Genomic DNA, 25,210 nt, shown 5'->3' with positions numbered 1-25,210 from the left:
TACTCAAATGCTTGTTGTTATGCTAGGGTTTTCTCCTTCCATTTTAGAAATTGCTCTTCCCCTCCCCCCCTCCCCCCCCCCACCATATTACTGACAGCTGCATTCTCTTTGACAGTTGTGATATTTGTATGTGTGCATAAAAACAGTAGGAAGCATTTATGTAGGTGTCACTAATTTAATTTAATTTAATCTGATATGTATGTATAGAGAGGATGGTTCTGCACTAAAGTGCTTCTCTTTATTTTACAGTCTCCATCATCATCAAATACAACTCCTTTCATTCTCCTCTTCCATTCACCTACCCAAAGACCAAATCTGGAAATAGTAACCAAAAGAGAAGCCCACGTCATCCACAAAGCAGGGAAAGGTTGAAATAATTTAAGGGTAAGTAATTTTTTTTGCCCTTATTCTAACTTGAAGCTTTGTGTGTAAAGCTACAATAGTAAGTGCAAGGCTGTATAAAGAAGCTGTTAAGCATATACGTAGCTGCTTCATGTGCAAAGTGGAAAAAATGACTGAAATGCTGATTTGGTGATGAAGGAAAGCTATAATGGCACCTTTTGCAGGTGAGAAAATGCCCAGAAGGGCAGCGTGCTGGCAGTTTGGACTGTTGGTACTATTTCTTCTGGCCCTGGTTCAACCTGCACTCCTGCCTGGGTAGAAGCGGTGGATCTGCGCAGGCACGTGGTTCTGGGCTTGGGCTGGGCTGGAAGAGCTTTCCAGTTGAGAAGGAGCTGGGAGTTGGGCGTCTCCGGCTGTTGAAGAGCTCCTTTGTCATTTCCTTCCCCCTTTTCCACTTAAAGCATCACTCAGCGATGGTAGCGAGCTATAGCTGCTGTTTGCGTGGTGCAGGTCGCTTTGGCTCGCTGTGGCTTTCTGCGGCCCCCCCGGCTCTGTGGGCTCCGTGAGCTTTTCCTGGAGAGCAACCTGGCAGTGTCTGCGCCAGGGGGGTCTGAAGGAAAACGCTGATGGGGGCTGGAGGAGGGACAAACCCGAACGGCAGAGTGAGCAGGGCCTCTCAGTGGAATTGTTTGCCTTAAGGCTTTTCTTTTGCTGTGAGGGTGGCGAATAAGATAGGAAGAGATATAAAATCAGCTTTTGTGAAATTCAGAACCCTAGCTGAAGCATTAGTAATCTCCAAATGTTAGGGAATGCATTTTCCCACCCTAGTCCCAGATCTGTGTCTGCATATATTGCATTTCCACACATGTTCTGTTCTTTCATAGATGGACAGGATATGCGTTTGCTTACATTTGAGAACTTAGCTTTAAACATCTGGGTTTTCTGGTTTATTGCTGCCTTTTTTTTTCTTCCCCCCCACCCCACCCCGCCCCGCAATGTTTGTTCATGCAAAATTCATATCTGGGAAGGGCATCTTAAATCCCTGCTTCTGAGTCAAAAAGGGAAAGTATGGAAGTGAAAAGAGAGATTGTATCATTTAAGAAATATGATTCATGAATTAATCCTCGTCTGCTACACCATCTGTGGCATGTGTTTCAATACAAAAATCCTGTTTTTATATCTCTGTAAAAAGCTTTCTTCTTGCTGGCTGCCTGAGTTTTCTGCGGTGCTAATGGGAAATTAGCTTCTTTTTGGGGAGACAATGGTGATTTTTATTTGCAGCCTGGGCAGGGGGCCCCGACCTGTATCCAAGCTGTAGGTCGGTGAGGGGAGGCAGAGCCTGGTTTTTCAGGGGTGGGTTCAGCTCTCTGTGTAATGCCAGGAGCCTGACTTGCAGGCAAAGCCCATATGCGACTGCTTTCTGCACTGGAAGCATGGCTGGGGCTCCCAGTGCCGTGGCAGGGATGGTGCGGGAGATGGGCAGCCAGGGGCAGCAGTTGCAGGCAGCTGTCTACGTTGTTCTGCATAGGAGTGAAAAAGAAGGGCTTGTTTCTAAAAGTGGACCGGTAGGGTATTTTGTACTTGGTGCTCTGGAAAATAAACAACTGAGGTGGTCCCTATCCTCCGTTTTTCTGCTAATGTTGTTATAATCTCTTTGTAGATACAGAGAAAGGGGGGTTGCCCATCATTGCCTCAAAGAGGAGCTGCTACGCATTGTGCCTTTGTGAGAAATGGGGAATGATGGGGCACTGGTGTTTTTTGGGGGTGACTGGAAAAGGGTCTCCTTTCTCTAAGTTGATTCCTTGAATTGTTCTCCAGGTTTTTACAGGGAACAACTTTCCTTTTGATACATAGTTCTCAGGTTTCTATTCCCTAAGCAGCACACCTGGCTTCTGCTGGAGTCAGACCTGAGGTGTGTGAGCCTGTTCCTCCTTCGCAGACAGGGTCCCCCAGCTGGACAGCACTTCAGCACGTGCATCCATCATCGATCCCTTTCCTAAACAGGGACATCTTGCTGCCTGGGATTGCCCCATTGGTTTTCTCTTCTGCTTCACGTAGGACGCTGGTAAAAGCTTGAGCATTTTCCTCTTTACTCTGGAGGAGGATCCCAAGGTGCTGGAGAGGCTGGATGGCCAGGGCCCTTGCCACAGCCTTTTCTGGGCTGGTGTCACTAATGTGCTGTAAGTACAGCTCCGGTGAGCTCCCAGGCACTGATAACGCTGATAGATGGAGGTTATCCCGGAACTCAGTACCGGTGGTGAAATATTGCGGGTTTATTGCCTTTCCATTCATTTTGTTTTCACGCCTTTCTGCCTTCCTGACTCATTGCTGTTCGGCCTCTGCTTGCAATTTCTATTTGCTGTGGTAACACCCACTGGACAGGACCAGAGTGCTGCAAAGCACTGATGCTTGCAACTGCTTTTGGAGCTTTTTATTTTTTTAAATTGAGCATCTAAAGCCAGGACAGGTGACAGAAAGGAAAACGTTAGTGATGCCTTTTGTCAGAAGCGTGAATAAAGTATGAAAATGAAGAAGCAGCAGAAGAAATGCCTCTTGCATTGTGCATGGCAGGCGGGCGTGAGGAGTTGAGCCAAGAATGCCTGCTGCCATCCCCATGCCCAGCACAGGCTCCGTCCCCAACGGCCTCCCAGCTGAGACCAGCTGCCGAGATGGGGCTGATGCTGGGAGACGCTCTGGCCCATACCCAGGTGCTGAGCCCATTCAGGCTCCTGCATCAACCCTGTTTTCCCTTTCCTCTCCATTATCACAGACCCCTTTCTGCCATCTCTTTGGGGAATCCTTGGATCACAACATGAGAAGTCAAGTCCACAAGCCCCGAGTACCCCAACCCTACTCTGAGTAGCTGCGTGTTAAGGGAAAAAAAGTCAGCAGTGGTTCAGTGAATTCAGAACTGGAATTAGGCTGAATTACAACCTTCTGCATGGAAAATACTTGTGGGAAGGCAGACCAGAATCGACACCCGGTTTTCAGTCCATCTCACACAGACACAGCTGGTTTTGCTAGTGACTCTGGCTAGTTTCTTCTATGCCTTTACAATATTTTGCAATTTTGTATATTTCTTAATTGCTTCAGTCGTTTCTTAAAATCTGAGTTTCTGAGCTTGTTTGCCATTCTTTGTCCGCTCCATGCTCCAGTCTGGGAAGTAGAGGTTGTTTCCTGGGGTCTGTTCTGCAAACCTCCAGCTGCTCCCTGCCATCCGGCTGCTGCTGGCAGCCACACAGGCAATCACATTGCCACCATCTCCATACAATGGGGGTTACAGACTTTGTACCTTGAGAAGGTCCTATGCTTACTTGTGCAGCCAGCGGTAAAATTTTGCAAAAAAACCCCTTTCAGACCCCGCAGGAGCTCCACTAGTAGAAAAAGAAACGACAAAATCAACAAGCGGTAAAACAAACAATTGCAACCAGAAATGGGAAAAGAGAAGCAGTCCAAGCATTTTGATAAGTGTATTCCATTAGCCATGGTTTTTACTTTTTATTTTAAGCTCTGATTACAATTCGGCAGCTTTTATTTAAAGAAAAAAAAAAAAGGTGTTTATGCTTAGCCCTTATTTCCACCGCAGCATGAGTTTGTAAACGAGGGGCTCTGGCAGATCCCCCCTGGCTTCTCCTCCCTCCACAAGGTGCCCCCTCATCAGTGAGGGTCCCCGCTCGTTAGCGGCTGTGGCAGGGAGGGTGACGATGCTCGGTGGCAGAGGACACGTGACAGCAGCCGGTTTCTTGTGGGAAGCTAATGAAGAGATGAGAAGCATCGATTCACCATCTATTTGTTAGGACCCCAGTGAAACAGCTGTTTGTTTCTCATAAACAATTATGCCAAGACGGAAATTGGCTTGTGTCTGTACGTACTTTTTGGATGGGGAAAATTAAGCAGTAATAGCTGGAAAAATAATATGGGCTATGAGATAATAGATGCCTAAGGGATAAAATTAAACAGTATTTTACAACGAAGGAAGAGCTTTTGGCAATAAATGCTTTGCGTTTGACTTCTTTTTGTTTGCCAGAGGACTGATGTTGTTTTGGAGAGGTTGTCCTGGGATGTATTTTCCAAACAGATACAGGAAAACAGTGAAGGTCTTTTTTTTTTTTTTTTTTTTTTTTTTTTAATTCCTCCTGAGAAGGATGGTGCCAAGGCTGGGGTACAGCTCACACTGCCTGCGCAGTGGGTGTGTTTGCTGTGACTAGATGTGGACACCGGGGCTTTGAGAAATGCTGCCAGTGCAGGAGCATTTTTGAAAGAAAATGGCTAGTTCTACCAAGCAAATTGGGAACAGGAGATGGGTTAAAGGCCATAGGGAGCCCAAAAAGCTCAGGCAGGGGTGTGTATGTTTGACACCCTGCCAGGGTTTGAGCAGAGTTTGTTATTTGTGACCTGCCTGTGCTGATAGTTGTGTGTCTGCACGTGCTGGTGTTGCTTCTTGGCTGGGTTTGATCTGCTGCAGAAGCCCCTTTCTGATCCCGCAGCGGCAGTGGGATTTGGTTCTGTTCTGCTGTCCCTCCACTATGTGCTTTTCCATAACTGCTCCATCAGCACCTTGCCAAGGGGTAGCTGGGAAATGCTGTTTTCTCCATTTCAGGTGGCTCACACCGCCATCTCCTTCAACTTGGGCACGGGGGGGTGCGGAGTCACGCTGGGCAGACGCCTTCATTGCCTCCTGGTGCTGCCAGCAGCCACCCCCACCAGCACAGGGCTTGCTCCCCGCCGCGCATCGCCAGGGCTGCCCGGGCACCGTCACGGCCAACGCTGGGCTCCTCTTCAGTATGCACCGTTCAAACAGAGCTGCAAACCCTAATCCCACCTGCCCCGGGACTGATGCAGCAGGTCGAGATCCAAGGTCTTTGGCCCAGGCTTATCCCTACTATCATGTTTTCATTTCACAAACCTTGAGGAAAGTGTCCTCACCATGTGGGAGAATTTCCCCAGCGCACACGGGGCACGGGGGAGAATCCCGAGGTACAAAGTGCCTGCTGTCCCCATTAGCTGAAGTGGGACTCAGGGGTGCTCAGCACCTCTCCAAATGAGGCCAAACTGTCTAGTGCATCGAAAATGAAATCATTAAGTCGCTGTTGCATTAAGACTCTGTTTTTATTCATGGAGTGTAATGTGATTCATTTGCCCTTTTGCTCTCATGTTGAGAAGGCAGTCATCTAGTATGCATCGCTGGCTGCAGGGAGAGCTGTATTTATTTTTTTTTTTAAAAAAATTGTGTGTGTGTGTGAGGGAGCAGACATTTTCATCAAGTGCGGAGCATCCACGGAATTGAGACTTATCTGTTTGCTCAGTGGTCTCAGAGGCCAGTACTTGCTGTGCGCTCGCAGCCCCGTTTGTGGGGGCACTTGGCTCTGCTCACCCATCTCAAAGATGCACAGCAACAATCATTCTTCCTGCTCCAGCCCCGCTGGACCCACAACAGGACCCACAACAGCACCCACAACCCCAGGCTTATGGATATGGCACAGGATCTTGCCGATGTGTGGTGGGATGTAGGATGGGACCCTGCTCCAACTGATGAAAAGTGGTGAAGAAGATTGTGGGTCCTTGCAGCTGTGGGTCACTCTTCGCTGTTAACTGTGGCCGAGGAAAATCATTCCTCCTTGGAGTTGAAAGAAGAAACATATTGAGCAAGGGAAGGGTATATAATACAAAAGAACAAAAATAAATGCAATTTTTAAAATGTTAGCATGGGGAGCATTAACTAAGTCACTAATTCCAAAAGAATGATAATGAGTGAGCCAGTTTGAGTCACTACTTCTTGCTGTGGGACATGGTCAGAGCAGTTCAGCTCTGTGTGTTGGACCTCTACCTGCAAAACAAGAAGAAAATCCTTTTCAGACCGGATAGTTATGGCCAGCCCTTTTTAAGCACAAAGCTCTGAACTCTGTCTCGCTGTCACATTCCAAGCGGTCATGGCAAACGGCACAGTGACTGTCTCAAAGTCCGCAGGTGACCCTGGATTTCTAATGCTACAGGCTCATAATAAATATAAAAATCAATAAGGCATATTTTAGAAGCCAAAGGCAGGAGGAGAGATAACTCAACGTGTTTCTTTTTTACCTTGTCCTTTTCTTCGCTATTTTTTTTCCTTCCCATTCCCCCTACAGCCTGTAGAGCAGGTCCGTGCTAGGAAGGACCAGCTGACCAGAGCAGAGCTCAGCAGCAGAAAACAAGGTCTGAGGCGCAGGCAAGGCTGTTGCACAGGAAGGCACAAGCTGGGCACTTGATTTAATGATTTTCCTACACTTTGTAGGGGAGGCATAAGAAGAATGGGTCAGGTGTGAATAAAGATAAGGAGGAAGGTTTTTCAAAAGAGCTTGGAGCTGGGAGCCACCTGGGAAGGGGAGGGGTTTTGCCTCCAACAACTTGGGTAGACAAAGGAGGAGAGGTGACTTGGAAGCGGGGCGGTAATAATGCTGGCCTTCTCCTCTCTTTGTTTTCAACCAAGAAATGCACAAATCGCTGATATTGCTGAGTGGTTTCCTGCTGCTTTGTGGCTTGATTTGGAGCTGCAGCCGTTCCTAGCTGGGTTCCTGACTTCGCGGCGCAGCAGCACAAAAAAAGCAAAGCTAAGCCTGGCTGATGGATTCCTAATTGTTCCATGCACGGTGCCCGCCGGGAGGACTGCTTCGCCAGCACCTTCACCTTGTGCCGTGCTATAGGTCCTGGATGGATTTTGAACACATTAATGCCTTTCGGAGAGTTTTAGAAAGGTCAAAAACAGAAAAGAGGCTCTAACAGCAGTATAGCAACCAGCTGGTTGCATTTGGTTTCATTTTACTGCCATAGTAACACCATGAGCCACAGTGTTAATACCGTACCCACCGAATGCCGTTCCCCCCCTCTTTTTGTCAAGAGACAAGCCCGTAAGAAGGTATTTTCTTCCTGAAGAATTTCTACAAGGCAGTAATAGGCTTTTTGTAGGGGACTGTCCTCATACCCAGAGATGTAAGGTGGGTAATTTACAAGGCAATGTGCAAATGCCAAATTGTTAGGCAGAACTGCTGCTGATTTAGAAGGCAGTTAATGCTATAAATGTGCCAAGTGCCAGTAGAGTGTTTCTACAGATGGAATAACTGGAAATATTGGAGAGATTCCAAAGGTTTAATCAAATTCAACCGGGTTTTTTTTCTTTTTCTTTTTTTTTTTTTTTATTTTTCAACTGCAGAATTCTCTGAGGGATGCAAGTTGAAATAGTAGATTATTCCATTGCTTTTAGTACCATGGGGGAGATTTTTGTAGATGAACATAAAGTATGTACTTTCAAGCAAACACATAAGTGGGTATACAGATGAGGGCTAGAGCAGCAATGCTGTGAGCCTGTGCTGGCTGAATTTAGAGGGACCATCTTCTTTAGATATCCTGGCAAGAAGGTCGTCGGAAGCAGACTGATGGTTCAGTCAGGCGGCACAAAGGAAGCGAGGGGAAGGGTTTGTGAAGGTGGCAGCAGCAGTGTCACTGGTCCTGCACCACAGTTCTGCTGGACCCATGCAGGTTTTGGTGGGATTCTGGGCGTGAGCATCCTTTCCGTGGCTCACTGCGCAGTGCTGGGGCACGCATATGTTTCTGCACAGATGCGCACCTTCCTCTAGTCTTGTTGACAGCCTTTCCAAGGCTTCTTATTTAGCCAGACCATATGTGCTTGGGCATGGAGATAGTGTGATGTGGAAAGAGCATCGCATTATCCTTGGGCTGCAAACACCAGCAGGAGCAATTCAGAGCAAATTTTGTCTGCAAGGAGATCCAGAGCTCTTGAGCTCGCATCATAGGACACGCATAACGATCAAATGCAATTTTTTTGCTCGTTTGTCAAAACCAGGTTCCAGAAAGCCATTTCCCTTTGTTCTATCTCAGAATTAGCACTCTCTGTCCATTCCTTAAATATTCATCCAGAGCATGGATGAAGGCCACCAGGGAGAGGGGGGACATGGTGGTATGTCTCCATGTAAAGCTTTTCTGCTGAAGAGGCGATGTGGGACCAAGTTGGGGAAAGGGTTGGAAATAAGTCTGTGGGGTTTCCCTTGTCATGGGTACAGAAAATGAAGAGCCCGTCCCCATTGCTGGCAACAGGATTTTGTTTCAGGGTGAGGTGGCAGGGCCATGGACCCCTAAGGGTGCAGGCTGCAGGGAAGGACTGTACCAGGAGCGATGCTGTGAAGCGTTGAAGCTTTTATCTTGCTAGGGGTTTTTGCATGACATTCCTTCAACAACATTTTTTTTCCTTTTTTTTTTTTTTTTTTTTGTACATGGCCTGATTAGATCCATTAATTGTCATTTATTTATTTTTTGAAAGAGAAGAAGAGTTTCCTGCTTTTTCTGGAGTGTTGGGTATTGATCCCCTCTGCCACTCCAGAGTCGGGGACCATCTCCCTCCCAGGCATTGCCGTACTCTGCCTACTTTCTGTGCAGACCCCCACGTCGCTCTATGCAGTATTTCTCACTGAATAAATTGCTACAAAGCTATTAGCCTCAATGCCACAGTCTGCTGCTCCTGCTTTCCTGCACCCACCTCCACCCCGCAATTGATCCAGCCTGCTGTCTGTTTGCTGCAGTCAAGGCTGCCTACTGCCGCTGCGCACAAATTGCTTTAAAATTGAATTGTTTAAAAACGTTTTATAAACATTCCCTCCCCTCCGTGATGCTGTCCATTGTGCCAGCTAGAGCTGGGAGCTTTTACGTTTCTTTACCTGGCCAAAGGATGAGGGAAGATTCCTAACTTTTTTCCTGCCTTTTTTTTTTTTTTAATTAACATCAATGCAGAAATTAAAAACTACGTGGTTATGGGACTTGAGTCCCTGAAGAAGCTGTTGTCTATGGATCTGTGTCCTAGATTGTGCATCCTGCTCAAACGATGCGCTGGTGTGCCTCAGCCTCTTGCTTGTTCCTGGCTTTGCGGGGGTCAGGGCTCACCCCGTGCTGCGCCACCAGCCTCTGGTGCTGGTGCTGCCGTGGTGTGCAGCGCTTGCTGCAGCCTTGTCTCAGGAGGCATCGGGGTGATTGTTTCTCTGTTGACACGGTTGTGGTCTAACTAGATGCGTTTCAGAGATGCAGCCTGCTGCAGTCCTCTTGGAGGTGTTTAACCCGTGTAACATCCCAGGATACTGGCAGGTCGGCAGCAGCGTGAGGTTCATGATGCCTGGGATTTTGGAGCGCATCCCTCTGAAGAACCTGGGGCTTGGAGGAGGGAGATGAGTGCAGCACTCATCTACGCAGAGCTGAGGGAGATACGTGGGTGTGGATGTGAAAGCTGCTGTGGGTGCCTCTTACCTGGGGCTGCCTCATAACCGGGGCTGCCTGTCTGCGGGAGCTGCAGCAGCACGTTTGAGCAAATTACATAGGAGCTCTCTTTGTGTCATAGACAGCCATAGCTGTTTTCTGTGCGGATGCAAAAAAAAAAGCTTTTGCAAGAGCTATTGGAAGGTTTGGAAATAAGAAATAATTTTGCAGGTAGTTTTAAGTATCGCCCCGCGAAAGGTGTATTTGTACAAAAGGTGGTATAGTGCTTCCAACAGCTGGTGATGTTCCTTTGTTTCTCATTCCTTATCCATCCCTCCCAAACTCCTCTTCACTCCAAATACACGAGAGCCCTTCTGAAGCAACGTTTATCTCGAGTGCTGCTATATCAGGATTCATTGATCTTGTCATAAGATCACCCACACCAAACGGAAGCTCTGAGGGTGGAAGGGTGACACATGCACTCTGGTCCTCCAGGCCTGTTCTTCGGTGTTGCCAAGAGACTGACTCTGGGGTAGGACTTGGTTGACTTTTACTTGGCAGGATGGCCCATCTCAGAACCTCCCTGCTGTGGAGTGGGCCCAGTTCAACGTGATGATCTGTCTCCAGGAGGCACCAAGGACCCAGCTAAGCAACTAGAATGGATTTGTCCTCAATCTCCTGACACCCTCTTAGCCAGTTTGCAAATTCTTGTGGAAAGCTGCTTGAATTTAGTCTTCTTCTAGGGTTCCTCCTTCCTGCCCTTGCCCAATGGTCCTTGGTCCTGCAGCTTCTGCCTCTGTACCACCCATTGTGTCTCCTGGCTATGTCTTCCCGACACTTGCAAGCCTGCTCTTGTGTTATGCTGAAAGTGGCTTGAACAGGCTCCTGCAGGACATCTTATGTGCCTACAGACCCTTCTTAAACTCTTCTCCGACATCTGGTCTGCAAGAGGTGACAGTGTAAAAGGACGGCAGATATATCTGGTGTTATGAAGTCTTATCGAGTAAGCCTGTGACCTCATCCTTGTAACCTTTCTGCCTGATCTCACGTCCTTCACCTTTGCTGATGGCAAACGCAATGATGCTGCATCAAACATCAACAGGTTTCTTCTTCGGGAATACCTCTGGGTATGTGGCGACTAATAACGATAACAATAAGAAGAATTTAATGTGGTTGATGAGTCTTATATTGACAACCCTGAAGTTCATCCAGAGAACTTAACCCAGGTGGTGCAAATTTAGTTACAAATTTTTGTCCAGACAGGACCACCTTTCCCATGGACAGCAGTTTCAGTATCTGCTGAGGTGGTGTCGTGTCTGCTGTACTGTCATGCGGGAGGCTATCGTGCTGCTATCGTGCTGCTGGTGGCTGCGGCAGGCTCAGAACCAGGCTCAGCCATAAACAGTCTATCAGGAAATTTTTGGTTCACTGCTGATCTGGTCCAGATCTGAGCTAAAGGTGAGGCGCTCCTGTCACGTTGCGGTTCCAGCCCTACTTCTCCTCCTCAGCCTCTTTCTTTGCATCTGTTTTCCAATGTTACTACCCCAGCAGTTTGATTTCCTCTCTTCTCCCAAGAATAAGAGAAGTAAGTTTGCACAGACAGCGTTGTGTGTCCGTATGTTACAGTGCTGACCTTGTGTGCCCCAGCGAGATGCCACCCCACATCTACTTAAGTTTGTGTGGTTGCATCGTCCTCCCCTTGCTGGAGAGGAGGTGGTAGGAGGTGCAAGCCGAAAGCCTGAGGGGCCGTCTGAACTTGGGCGAATGGCACGCTCCTTGTGGAGGGGTTTGAAGACAGCATCAATAGGAGGGAGGCGGAATCCCACCCTCCCCTGAAATAAGGTTATAAACCAGAATCTCCTCTTTTGGGGCAAATGCCCTGAAGAACAAGGTTTTGATGCTCTCCCTCAGGTTTTCCTGTTAGAACTTAATTATTTTTCCCTGACTGCTGAAATGGCCTTTGGTCCAGAGAGAGAAGACAACGTTGCAGTCTGTGTTTGCTTTTTGCCCAGTGCAGCAGCTTCAGACAGTCCTGCCCTGTCTGTGCTTGCGGCCCTCTTCTGAAAGAGGGGAAGGTGGGCCCAGGTCCCTTGGTTGACATAAAGAAGCCCCTGATCATTGCTGTCACCTCTCACACCCCCAGGAATGGCTTTACGGGTCTGGTCCTTCACATCTCCAACGAGGGTCTGTAAATGGTGTGTTTTCTTCAGACAGAACAGAACATTTCCTTCCGAGGAAATACAGAAATACGTAGGAGAATAACTATCTTTTCCAGTCTCCTGATTTTTTTTTTTTTTTCTCAACTCATCGTGGTGGTTCCCACTGCCTTGCAGCTGATGAGGATGAGCCCTGGGACACCCCTGGGGCCAAGTCACCCACACGGGACCCGCTTCTGCTAGTGGCTCCCCTCCTTCCCCTGGCACCCCACGCGGTGCTCGTCCTGCCGCTCCTGGCTAGGCAAAGATTTTAGTATTCAGGAAGTTGGGACGTTTGGCTGTCCTTGGTCTAATTAGTTCGTTAAGCACAGGGGAGCTCAGATCACAGTTCAAATGGCTGTAATTGGAGTGAGCTTGAGACAATATGAGAGGATTAAGTAGTAAAATTGTGTCTATTACTTTGGCCAAAAAAAACCCCAACAACTATTAATTTGACTTGAATATTTAATTTTCAGGACGCAAGGGTTAGATATTAATCTGGGCTTGGCAGAGAGTTCATCACTTGTAAGACTGCGCTGAGAGTTCTTCACGTGCTGAGATCAATGCTTGAAGTCAAGCACGTCTTTCTGGAAGTTCTCCTCTGAACAAATAATTGGCCTGAACAAAGAGGTGCCTGGCTAAGATTTAATTGCTCATTATCGTAGGAGGTCCTCTTAAATGATCTTCTAGTCTTAAATCCCATGGATACCTATAAAATTTTGGAGGGAGCTTTTCCCAGAGAGGGGAAACGCAAGTGTCAGCCTTGCATTACCTGGATGAATAGACTCTGCGGGCGCTGAAGGAGATCCAGCCCCGTGTGGGGCTTTGCTGGGGGGCGGCCATGGGAAGCCCTGCCTGAACGAGCGTGGTAGAAATACAGAGACCCAGACAACTAGGGGATTCCAAATAATGCAACCTGGAGTGAAGGCCTTCGCTGTTCTCTCTCTCCCAGCGATAGCTGTTGGAGTCCTGGTATTGCAAGGAGTGGGCTGATGCGGCCGCCGCCCAGCGTGTGTGCGCGGCCCCACCAGCCCCAGTGGGGAAGCCCTAAGCAACATTTCATGCTTTTAGTGACATTGTGCAGGGCATGGCTGAGGGAAAAAATAATTCTTTGCCTGCCTAAGATCAGTAAAGGGGAGTATTTTATCTTTTTTCCTTTCTAACATTGCGTGCCTGCACCTATTCCAATAAGGAAAACCCATGCTAACTGGAACGTTTTAAGGGATTTGTAGTAAATGAGAACAAACATTACCAGGCTGAGAAACTTAAAGGGAATTTGGTCAAAATACTAGTGACAGTTCTAGTCAAAATATCTGAGTTTAGGGACTTCAGGAGTGTTTTTAGTTAGCTTAAACTTGTTGAGCATGGCAAGAATAAAAGGCGGTTGGTGACTGATTTCTGCATTAGTGGAGATGGCAGGGCGATGTGAGGGCACGGGCTGAAGGCAGGGCTGCCCTGCCAGTGCCTTTTATTTTTCCTGTGAAAGGAGCCAGGTTCAAGCACTGCATAGGTAATGAATCAAAAATACATTGTTTTGACCTTTCTCGCTTGCTGTTGCATAGATGTCTGTGACCTGTGTGGGCATGATGAGGAGTCCTATTAGCAGGTCCTGACTGGAACCAGGTCCTTCCCGTGCGAACCAGCCGGCTGCTTTCCGGGAGCACCAAACTGAGCTTTTTCTGCTGCAAGTAGTCATGTTGCGCTGGGGGGCATGTGGAGGTACCATGCAGCTGTGGCTGCTTTTTCTGGATGGTTAAAGTGGTTCCTCTACAGGCGTATTTAGGGCTTATAAAGCTTTTGGCTGAGAACATGCTGTACAGAGCAAAGGGATGCAGAAGCACCGTAACACTGACTCCAAACAACTCTGAAATCTGGGCAGGGGTCGTGTTCACTGGCAGTTTTTCATTCTGGCCTATTTCCTCAGGTCTGCCCTTTTTCTCCTTTAGCCTGAAAGCTTGTGCTTGCTCGGTTCTGGTGCTGGACACCTTTAAATCAACCAGAAAACGATGTGTTGGGCTCACTGGCATTTCATTTCTTTCTTCTGTGCTTGCTTCTTTGCTTGAAGACCCTCAGTAGGCAAGGGGTTAACAGCATCCTCATGGTTCTTCCAGTTACCCCATCAGGACTGTTTAGAAATTAGCTTCTCCCCACTTACAGCACTATAATTAGGATACAGGAGTTGTGGGGAATGATTTCACAAAGTGACTTGGTGTACTCACCCATGCACCCCAGGGAGCCAGGCAATTATGCATACATAATTCTACTCTTTGAATATTTTCTCTTTCTCTGCATAATTTCTCTCTATTCATCTTTCCAGTGTCCTTCTGAGATAAACTTAGAAGTCTCAGCTTTCAGAATTTAAAAAAAGATCCTGTGCCTGCATGTGCGCTATTTGCATTTAAACCAGCAGCCGTTCCCTGGGATGGAGCGGAGGGGTGAGGCCGGGCAGGAGGGCGAGGGAGCCTGCGAGAGGAGGCAGGAGAAGCCCTTCCGTACAATTCCACGTCCACTCTGACTGGCGAACGATGGGAAAGAGGTGGTGAAAGAGTATTGTGTTCCTGAGCTCTGAACGCATTCGTCGTTCAGGCCTTGCGAGGGCAAAGCGGCTGTTTTGCTGGGGCAGGTGCTTTGCAAAGGTTTCGCTGCTCCCTGCAGACATGGTCTGAAACATGGGGCTGTCAGCTCCCACGCGGGGCAGCGAGAGGTCCCCTCGGCGGTTGGCAGCTCTTGCCTCCCTGCCACCATCCTGGGGCCAGAAAACGCGACACCGCGCTCGGTCACCCGTACACAATCACTACTTCAGCCGTACGCTAACAGCGTTATTGCTTGGTGTATTGGGAGGCTTCAGTCACTGCTGCAAAGAGGTGTCGGGGTGTTCTGTAGCGGCTGGCCTAAGGAGCTTTTAATGAGTTTTAAGCAGGAGCCTGAATCCGAGTGCCCTCAGCTTTCCTCACTGGGGACCGTGGTTTGGGGGCTGGGGGGGCGGGCTGGGCGGCGTGCCGAGTCTGTGCCCCCAAAGTATTGCAGAGCTGACCCTTGTAGGTGCCAGCATATTTTTGTTTCTAACGTCCTGTTTATGCTGTTCTCAGTGAATTTATTGCAGCGTGATAAGCAAAACACAAAGTAACTGCCAGCATATTTCCACTGTCTTCAGAATCGGTTTATCTTTATAAACTTGCTGTTGACATGATGCAATTTCTCCCTGTTGCGGTGTAGCTGTATGGCAGCAAAGTTGTGATAAAAGACAACTTGTTGAAGGGATTCTTTGTCACAATCCTGAATCATCTACAATGCCTTTTTTTCCCGGGTGCCAGAACTGTGCTGGTACTTTGCAATTATACCTACACTTGATGCCTTTTTCTTCTCTTCCCTCCCCACCCCCCCTTTCTCTCAGTGATTCAAGTTCCCTATTGTATCCTCATTCATTCTCCCTTTCTTTTGGTTTCTTTTTCTTCTTCTCCTTTTTCTTATTTTACCTACCACCTTCTCAAGGCACTGAAGCTGTAACTGCTTTACTGTGGTCTAAGGAAAAGCTACTGTTCTGCTTCCCAAAGAAAGCTCATTGTGTGGCGCCATGAAAAAAGGTTTAAACAACATAAGGGAATAAAGGCACCATATTTCTCTGAAAGTTTTTCTTTTCCTTTTTTTTTTTTATTTTTTATGTTTTAAGGAATAATACATAAGCTGCTAGGAGAGGGCAGAAATGTCTCCTGCTTCTCTCCAGTCATGCCTGTGAGGCTGTGAGATTCTAAGGAAACCTGCTTTTTACATAGGAGCTTGAAAGCTAGACCACCCCACCTCCAAACCTTTGCTGTTCTCTGCATTACCCTCATAAGCCTAACAAAAAATCCTAAGATTGTTCCCAACCAACACAGAATCAAAGCTTACAAGGCAGTAGTGTAATTACTTGCTTTCTTCTTTGGTACCAGTTTATAGCAATCTTATGTAAGACACTCATACTTTCAAAGAGGCCTTTTTAGCAGTGAGAGCTCAGTCATTCCGCTATCAGCAGAGGTACTGGAGGCTGGCATCAGTGCAATTCAGTGACGGGTTTGGGTCCCAGCTGCAGTTCCATGGCGGGGACAGGCCCTGGATGTGCTGCACCCATCGCTGCTGGACCCCTCCCAGCCACCAAGCCCCCTGGTATGTGCTGCACCCACCTGCACCACCTTGCTCCTGTGTACATCCATCCCTTCCTGGTGGGAAAGGCTTGGAGGCAGCATTTTGATTTTTTTATCATCATCATTATTATTCTTTTCCTTGTTGACAGGCTCTCATCCAGCTCTCTGCTGCTGCCCGGGGTGGTACGTAGCAGTCTGCATGTTGCCCAGTTTGGCAGGTGACAATTGTTCGGCACTGGGCTTTCATGCATTGGGCATCTTCATCCACAGCAATCCCCACCAGTGGGACTGTGTGGAAGAGCGATCCTTGTCCTCTGCTAAACGCGTGGCGCTGGGAGGCAAGAAAGGGGGGAAGAGGGAATTCTGCCAGCTCTTCCCATCAACGCACAGCACAGCAATGGCACCACACTATTTAAATAAAAGGAATTTTAAAATGCTGTTTTCTTTTCGCTAATGATGGAGACCGGTTACTGCTGGTGCTTTGCTGGCCATGGACAGTGAATATCCACCAGTTCCACTTCTGTGTGTTGTTACTTTTCCTGTGGCATCTTTACTGCTCTTATAACTTCATATGATGCTGCGGATTTGCTGCAACTTAAATGCAGAGGAGGGAAGTTCAAACCAAATAGCTATTTTAATTTAAGCTAATAAAAAGGAAGCATTTCTTTTGATCATAGCTATGTAAAACAATGCTTTGCTTAAGCCTGAAGTTGCACTTAAACCTGCTCGTATTTCCCTGTGAACATTTATTCTTATTTCTGTTTGTGCTTTGCTCCCCCAGTAAATAGGCATGGTGCAAAGGTAAGAATGTTTCTGTCTAGCAAAGACACTTTTCTGGAATGAAATGAAAATGTTATTGTTTTGTTTCCAGTAATACCGCAGCCAGTGATCTTCAGTTATTTTAGTAATAACACACAGAAGGGAAGTCACCTTATATATTGGCATCCTTGGGAAATACAGTGAAATAAGTGTCAGCTTTAAAGACAGTAGTCGTCTGGTTTGCAAATTAGGAAATGATGGAGAGTGTGTGGCTTGGTAGTGTTAGGGAGGAAAGCTAACATGGATTTACAGCCATAATGGCAATCCCTCGGTCATCTCTGTTAGCTGCCTGTGAGATACCTCTCTAAATGATCTAAGTGATCTAAACCCCAATAATTAATCTGTGCTTAGAGATGCCATGAAGTGAGCTGAATTTCTCCAATTACTCCTGCTTTTCACAGTGGATTCTTCACCAGGACACTAGAAATGCCCTCACGGAGCCGAAACACCTTCACAATGCATTGGCTCTTTCCAGTGAAAAATAATTTTAGGAAAACAGGCCCGGGCAGCTGGAGCTGGGATGCGTGATGCTACGAGGCAGAGTGCATCCTTCCAGCCATGGCACCCATCGTACTCATCACCCTCTGTCCTCCTGGGGGGGTTGGAGACCTACCCCGCCACCCGAGGGGAAGCTGCAGGGTGCCCGTGGCAGTGGAGGTGCTGGTGTGGCTGGGACGCTGGCGTGGTGGCCGGGCCGGTGGCACGTGTGCGGATCATGTACCCATGCCGCTCTGGCCACGCTTGCCCAGAGTTGCCAATCTGGACTCGAAGAAGTACTTTGGATGCTGCGCCTTGGCAAGCGAGGGCTGGTGACAGATGCTAACTCTTTGTTTTTCCCCAGTATAAATACGTTCGAGCTTTTAGAGGTTGTTATTATTAGCATCATCGTTCAAGTCTTTTCAGGACAAAGTGCCCTCTGCCCACGAGGCACCGTGGGCTGCAGCTTCTCTCTGCCTTCTTACTTGGCTCAACCTGGGATACCGGGCTGCTGGCTTGTTTTGCTGCCTTCAAAACCATTCTCCTCCTGCTTTTGCCCGGCAGTGCAGATTCCCGGCAGCTTGTATGGTTTGATCCGGCAGATGTGTCCCAAGCACACGACGCTTTCCAGATGTTTTCTGTTGCAGCGCTGGCACCTGTGTGCCCCACAGGAGACATGACTCTGGCTGCAGCCAGCCCCCCCCCCGCCCCCAGCCTGCCTAGCAGAGGGGAAGCCTCAGCACGGTTACTGACGTGCCCGCAGACACAGCCTGCCTGCTACAGCTGCCTCCATCTAGCAGATACACAGCCACATGCGGTTGTATGTGGTGTAAATAGTATTTCGTGATACGCTTTCATTATCTGAACTTGCATGACCTATTTCTGCCGTGGTATCTCTCAGCTGGTGGGAGGTAGGAGTGCATTATTTGTTCCATCGACTTGTTTGCTTAACTTTTAACTGGCATAGTATTTAAATAGAGCATCTCCCTGTGCATGCCTTGTCTATCTAGGCATTTGTTCCCGTTGGTGTTACTCTCCTCCTCCTCACATTCCCCTGCCTGTGTTATAGCACCTGTTGCATTTTGCCACAAATTAGACCGTAAAATTTTCACAGCAGCGATAATTTGTGCCTGTGTGGCTCTGAGCACTGCAGAGCTGGATCCTGCCCGGGGTCCGTGGGTACCACGCACGGCAGCAGGGAGGGCGATGGCAGGGATCCAGCGAGGGGAGATGGTTGTGGGCGGCCGTTCTTTTAAGACCAGACAACGTTGTGAAATACCATCAGGAACTTTGAAAAGTGTTGCTTTGGTTCCTCAAATACCTTTTAGCCCGGTTCCCTGGCTTGAGCCTTCGTGCTGGCTTCTTGCTTAGATGCTCTTGCCTACGACAGCGGTAAAACCGCTGCTGCTCAGCTGCACGCGTGCGTCTGCCTCCTGACATGTGCTTGTGTTTGGTGTAACGCGGCGTGGAAATCCCACTCTGTCACCCAGCGGCAGCACTCTGGTTTTGAAAAACGCAAGGTCAGTGCATGCTAATAGACGTTTAACACTGCAGTCTCTCCTCCTGACAGCAGGCAGTGGTTCTGCTGCAGGGATGGCAAGAAGGGAAGGAGCAAGAGGCAGCATCTCTCCCCTTGGCTCCCTGCTGACTTTGGGGTGTAGAGGGATAAACTGGAGCGTCGAGAATATTGAGAGTGCCGTGCAGGTACCCTTTTACGAGAGAATGGATTAGGGAGCAATTCGCCAGAGAGGGAAATTTGCTTCTCCGACGGCATCGTGTGAAATCTGGACACTGATATCTAGGGTATGCCAAAGGCAGCCACACCAGAGTCCTTTTTTTATCACAATACTCTTTGATTAAGATCATTATAGCAACTGGTAGCAGCACTACTGTTAAGATTGAGTTGGTATTTCTGTCTCATGGGCTGCAGCTCAGTGTTCAAGCTGTCAGCCCAGATGCAATTTTTTTTTAAAAAAAAAGAAAAGTAAAATTGGAAAACAAAAATGGTTTTCATCCATTGAGCCATTTTAGAGCTGTGTTTTTAAAAGTTAGATTTTAACTTGCCGTGGAGTATTTTTGTGGATGATGCACATCTACACGTTATAAAGTTTTCAAGAATATGTGACTCCCAAAAAATCTCCTGTACTTTAGTTTTTCTTTAGCTTGTAGTGTGAGTACATGCTCATGACTGTAAAAGAGACCTTGCGTAGTGAATTGGTAGCAAACACAACTATTATTTGCACGCTATTTTAAGTACAATGTCATTTGCCATCCAAAACCTTTTTTTGTTTCGTTTGAACCTCTGTAAAAAGGAAGAAATAAGACATCTTGTAGCTTTGCATTTCCAAGCAAATCAACATCATTTAATGCAACTGTGACATCACATAGGTAAACCAGAGCAGGAGCCGCAGCAACGGTGAGTGCGCAAGGATGAGCTCAGGGTAAAATACGAACCAACTAGAGAAATGGTAGAAGATAAGGAACATGGCTAATCCTTACATGCTCAGGAATTGTAAGACTGACTTAAATCACACAATTTAAAAAAAATAATTAAATCTTTAATTCTTTTACGTGCGGGTTGTTTTTTGAGCCTCTAGGTCATATTTGATTCATATTTTCAAGTGGGTTTTTTTTGCAGTCTGATGGGCTAGACGCACGTGTTTGTTTTAGGTGAGACTCTCATGTTATCGCTTGACTCCAGGAGCTCAAGCATTCGGAAAGACACCAGACAGTCAGAGCTGATGACACTGGGTGAGCTGGAAGCACTAAATTTAGATCATTTAAAATCCTTCACTTCTACAGTGCTGCTAGATTGTTAACTGAGGTGAAAAAAAATTGAAGTACTTTGTGAGTTTCAAATTGATAGCATCCTTTTAAATCTTAGCATAAATTCAGTGGCACTTCACCTTCCTCCCACAATCGGTTCTAAAGAGTGAGAGTAACGATGTCATTTTTTTTCCCAAGCTATACAAAGAACACATATCAGGGATATATTAATGAAATATTAGCAAATCAATGCCAGGAAAAGCAACAGTAAGCTAGAAGAGAAATCTGTGCTGGTTGGCAGGGGAGTTACAGCAGTGACCTGACACGACTGAGCCAATTCAACCCAGAGTTCTGGTTGCTATTGAGAGAAAATATTACTTGCTCAGAGAAAGGAGGACGAAAGCCCTTCAGTACGATGGATTTGCACCATCTGTGACACCTGCATTCAGTAATGGGCACAGTGGATAATAGGCAAAGAGATTGTGCAGCAAAACATGCGTCATTTACCTTGGAATAAAGAGGTTTAATTTCTGAAAGGATCTCAGCACATCTTGGAGTAAATGGGAGCTGAGGGCATTTGTCACCTGGCAAACTGAGACACGTAACCGGACTGCTTGCCCCCATGTAAATAAACGTTACTGGGGCTCAGGGTTGCACGTGGAAATCTCCTGCTTGTCCATGGGCTAATGGAGCGTGGCAGATTCCTGGGGGAAACTGGCTGGACGTGGAGCATCAGGGCCGAGGTGAAAGGTGGAAGGGTCACCAAAATCACAACTGCGAGGGTTTTTTGCCCAAGGGGACACTGAAAAAACCTGGATTCCTCCCAGCCCTGGTTTGCATGGCCGTTGTCTGTGCGGTTGAGTGGCAGCTCATCGTCATTCCCTATGCCGAGGTGTAGGTTGAGCCCTGGAGCCCGTGAGTACCCCCTGCACCACCGCCCTTACCCCAGTAGTTGCAGCACCCAGTTCTGTGGGTCGCTTCAGGTAGGAGAGCAAACTTGTTGTCATAGGTTATTTCCTTGATGCAACCCCCTCTATTAAAAAGACCAGGAAATGTTTAATATTCTCAGATTTTAAAGATTTCTTCAGTTGATGTGAATCTTGGGTGTCTTTGCCCTGAGCCATGGTTTTCAGTTACTTCCTCACTTCTTTGGTTTTGGCTATTTTTGCTGCAATACTTGGCAAAAATACCCTGTAACTACACGCACGGTGGTGCGAGCTGTATGTTTTCTAGCACAGGTTTCCATTGTTTCAGACCTCTCTTTCTGGGCACAGTTGTTCTCCTGCACACAAGTGCTTTGCTTTTTCCCATCAGATGGGGTTCAGCTTTGCAGCCAAGGCGGCAGTGCAACCTTTGCTGGGCCCTGGGCTGCGTTTGATTGCAGCATCTTGGTGCCGCAGGATGCCTGGATGCCTGGCATCCCATCCCATGGGATTTCTACAGCTTCCTAAACCTATTACACATAAGCGGGGTCTGTCATTTCTAGCAAGTTATTCCCAGACAAATAGCAGTGGAAATGTTTTATGGACTTAATCACTGAGTGGTTTAATTGCTTCTAAGCTACAGTGCTTAGTTTTTGCTGTGATAAGCCACTCCTCTGTCAAGACCTTTGTGTTTTTCAGGTGGGGGTGAACCCGAAGCAGAAGCCCTAAAACTGTCATCCATCCCATGAAAGCATTTTAAACCAGGGGTGAGCCAGGCTGCAGCTCTCGGGGTGCTTGTCTCACTCTGCTTGCCACTGAAAAAAAACTCTGTTTTCCCACACAGTTTTGCAATACTGACAGACTTGCAAATAAACCTTTTATAACGCAACCTAAGCCCTTTGCAACTCCGCATCCAGGAGCGTGCGAGGGGCTGGCCGGTCCTCACAGCTTCTGTTCTCATTTAGGCTGTGACAGCTTCCACCTCACCGTGCCCAGGGTAAATTGGCTCTTTTTGAAACAACTCACGTTTCTTTGGGTCTAGTTTCAGCTTTGCAACCCTAAGCTTACCGCAGCCCATTTATCAGTTCCTGCTCGGAGATTTTTAGCATGCACCGGGATATCATGTCGGTTTAACAAACAGGCTGAGAGACATGCCGTCCAATACCTCCTCCATTAACCTCTCCAACGTGGCAAGCCAAAAGCCATCACTTTAAATTGCTGCAGGCCTTGTCCTGCTGTGAAAGCAGCCTGTCCCCTGTGCTTTAGATACACTTCGACATGCCAATCCCCATTTTGAAGATCCAGGGTGAAAAACCAGGCTCTGCCTGCTGCATCATTCACGGCCTCACCTCTCCATGGTAATGGACAGGAATCCTCTAAGTGACTTTAAGATGTTGCGCTAATGTCTTTCCCTTAAACAAGAGCCTTGGACACAGCCAGAGGACTAGTTTAAAACTTAATTTATGCATTGCTCTTAAGTTACTTCAGTGGGTTGTTGCTCTTATCTCTTCTGCTAAGACACAGGCTTGTTTTTTCACAATGCCAGTTGATGTTACTGTCTGCTAGACCATGGGGGACATCATGGACCGGATGGGTCAAGGAGGACACAGACCTGTTGGAGCAAGTCCAGAGGGGGCCATGAAGGCAATCAGAGGGCTGGAGCACCTCTCCCATGAAGACAGGCTGGGAGAGTTGGGGTGGTTCAGCCTGGAGAGGAGAAGGCTCCAGGGAGACCCTGCACAGCCTGCCAGTGCCTGACGGGGGCTGCAGGAAAGCTGGAGGGAGCTTTCACAAGGGCATGTAGTGATAGGACAAGGGGCAACGGCTTTAAACTGAAAGAGGGGAGATTTAGATGAGATAGAAGGAAGAAATTCCTCACCGTGAGGGTGGTGAGACACCGGCCCAGGCTGCCCAGAGCAGCTGTGGGTGCCCCATCCCTGGCAGTGTCCAAGGCCAGGCTGGACAGGGCTGGGAGCAGCCTGGGCTGGTGGTGGGTGTCCCTACCCACTGCAGGGGGCTGGAACTAGATGGGCTTTAAGGTCCCTTCCAACCCAAACCAGTCTGGGATTCGGTGATTCTACAATTCTCTTGCATTCTTCCATCAGGAAGATTTCTGCTGATGAAATCAGCAGAAAGCCTGCAGTGACAGCAGCTTGTGTTTGACCGCGTGGTGCTGTGGCAGCACAAGGCTGGGCGCCCAGTGCCTCTGCCCGCTCACCTTTGCTCTTCTGTTTCCCTCCACGCTGGAGTTCACCAAGCTCCTGTCTTGCAACTGGATTTTCTTCAGCAAAGAGGAGATGCGATGAATTCCTGCTTCGGAACTGTAGGCACTTGTGCAGGTAGAGTTCACTGGAGGTCCTGGCCACAGCAAAGGTTTTGGTTGCTTCCCACCCTGCCCCGGGCAGAGGCTCAGCCTGCCCCCTGCTTTCCTTGCAGCCTCTGTCCCCCCAGCTCCTCCTCCCACTGCTCTCCGGGAGGCAGGATCACTTATTTGCTGCAAACCAAGTCTCTGCACGTCATTTGCTCTAACTGAGATATCTTTGAAAGAATTTCTAGAGACTGTGTTTGTAAGGCATGTTTGGGAGCATTTTTGTTTCCCCACAGCTATTAGTCCTAATGAAATCCTGGGACTTTTTTAGGCAGCCTGTTATCTTTGCAATCCAGAGCTCTGCACTGATTTCCAGGAGTCTAAATCTTCAAAATGAATTTTCTCATTTTGGGATGGACATGGTGTTTCCCTGGCACAGATCCCGGGGGCTCATTTCCTCTGTGCCATAGGAAGAGTTCAGGTACAAAACTCTGGCTCTTCTCCCTGACTGGGAGAAGAAGCATTTACCCAAGTCTTTTTTTTCCTGTGTCTTTGGTTTGAAAAGCTTGCTGCGTGGTTTGAGTGTGTCTTGGCTTTCGGCTCTGTTCTCGTGTTGGGTTTATGGTAGTAGGGATTTTTTTATTTCTTTTTTTTATGCACATGTGTCTACCTGCAGCTCTTGAGGTGGTACCAAACCTCTTTCCATCAGCAAATGCATGCGTGGTCTTGAGCCTCCAGTGGAGGTTTCTGGTTTTGTGAGGTGCCTGTGGTGGTGTGGAGCTGTTTGCAACGATGGCGCTTTGCGCTGTGTCCCTTGCTGCCCGTTCCTCACGTGACTTAAAAATGAATGTAGAATTGAAGCTACACCATGGAGCTGCTCAGGTCACGGTTGTTACAGGTGAGTCTCAAGAGGTTAAGGGCAGCCTAAGTGAATAATTCGGTATACATATTCCTTAACTCCAAAGATACGCTTTGGTGCATATACATCTAGGACTCTGCTTTGTCTCTCAGTGCTCTCCCTGTCTATTCATTTGATTTAAATGAGTTTAAATAAAACCTGTACAGCACGTTTTACTGGACTTCCATCAAATTGCTCAACAATCACACCACTTATGGTGCACACGAATGTGTCTTTCCACTCTCTCGAGTGAAAGTAATTTATCAACAAGTGATCCTTGTCCCTGTACCATGGAAAGTCTTTGTGAAATACACTTTTTACAGCAGACTACGATTTCTAGAACACGTTCCTGTGTTACAAATATGCCATATTTCTCTTTTACATGTTAAGATGCAGAAGAATGAAAAGGAAGCATGCAGTTTTGTATAATTTTTGAAGGGGAAAGCTATCCATTGTACAGACCTTCCTTGAAATGAATAGGTCTGCATTAAACGTGTTCTTGAACTTGACGATGGACTTTGATTTAATCTATTGTAAAGGATATTTCACCAGTCTAAGTGAAGTGCATGGAAGGGGAGAACTGAGTGATTTATCCTTCTGTAACGACCTTTGTGTTTGTCAGCCGGCGGGGAGGGTATTGTTCCCTTTCCCTTTTTATCTGTTGTTTTGGATAGTCAGTAATTGGGACACCCTTCAGCATATGGGAGGCAGATTCTTCTTCTTGAAGGTTTTTAATCCACATCTACTGAAGAGCTGTTCCCCCCACACATGCTGATGCCTGTCCCACGCAGGCAGCCGGGATGCAGCACATCCTCTTCCCGAGCAGGATCCTGCCCCTTTGCCTGAGCTCGAGAGCACCCCACAGAACACAAATGCCCATGGCTTGGTTGACCCATGGCAGTGATCAGGACCAGCCTTGGGTGTGTGTCCCTGCTTGGAGTCTGAAGGACGATGTTTGGTTAGTCCAAATGAAACTTTTTTTTTTACATCTTAACTGATGAGCTGGAAAATAACACCCACAGAATGCACTTTTCAAAGCATGCTTCACAGTGTCATCATGTCTCTACGACTGAAGAGCTTTTACCTTGGAGTGGGAGTTGGTGCCCCAAGTTCTCCAGCCACTGGTG

The 25,210-nt window shown here is 47.6% G+C and overlaps 1 protein-coding gene across 1 annotated transcript in view; it reads left to right on the top strand.

Moving 5' to 3' along the window:
- The first annotated feature begins 253 nt into the window (after positions 1–253).
- Positions 254–25,210, top strand: part of NEXMIF (neurite extension and migration factor) — a 58,494-nt gene continuing 33,537 nt past the window's right edge. The window contains exon 1 of the mRNA XM_037408350.1: positions 254–384. The gene's annotated coding sequence lies outside the window, so the exon portion shown is untranslated. The remainder of the gene's footprint in view (positions 385–25,210) is intronic.

This window comes from Falco rusticolus, chromosome 14, assembly GCF_015220075.1.
Source record: "Falco rusticolus isolate bFalRus1 chromosome 14, bFalRus1.pri, whole genome shotgun sequence".
In the NCBI taxonomy this organism is placed as follows: Eukaryota; Metazoa; Chordata; class Aves; order Falconiformes; family Falconidae; genus Falco; species Falco rusticolus.
Note: the sequence above shows the minus strand (reverse complement) of the source record. Positions and strands in the feature narration are given on the sequence as shown.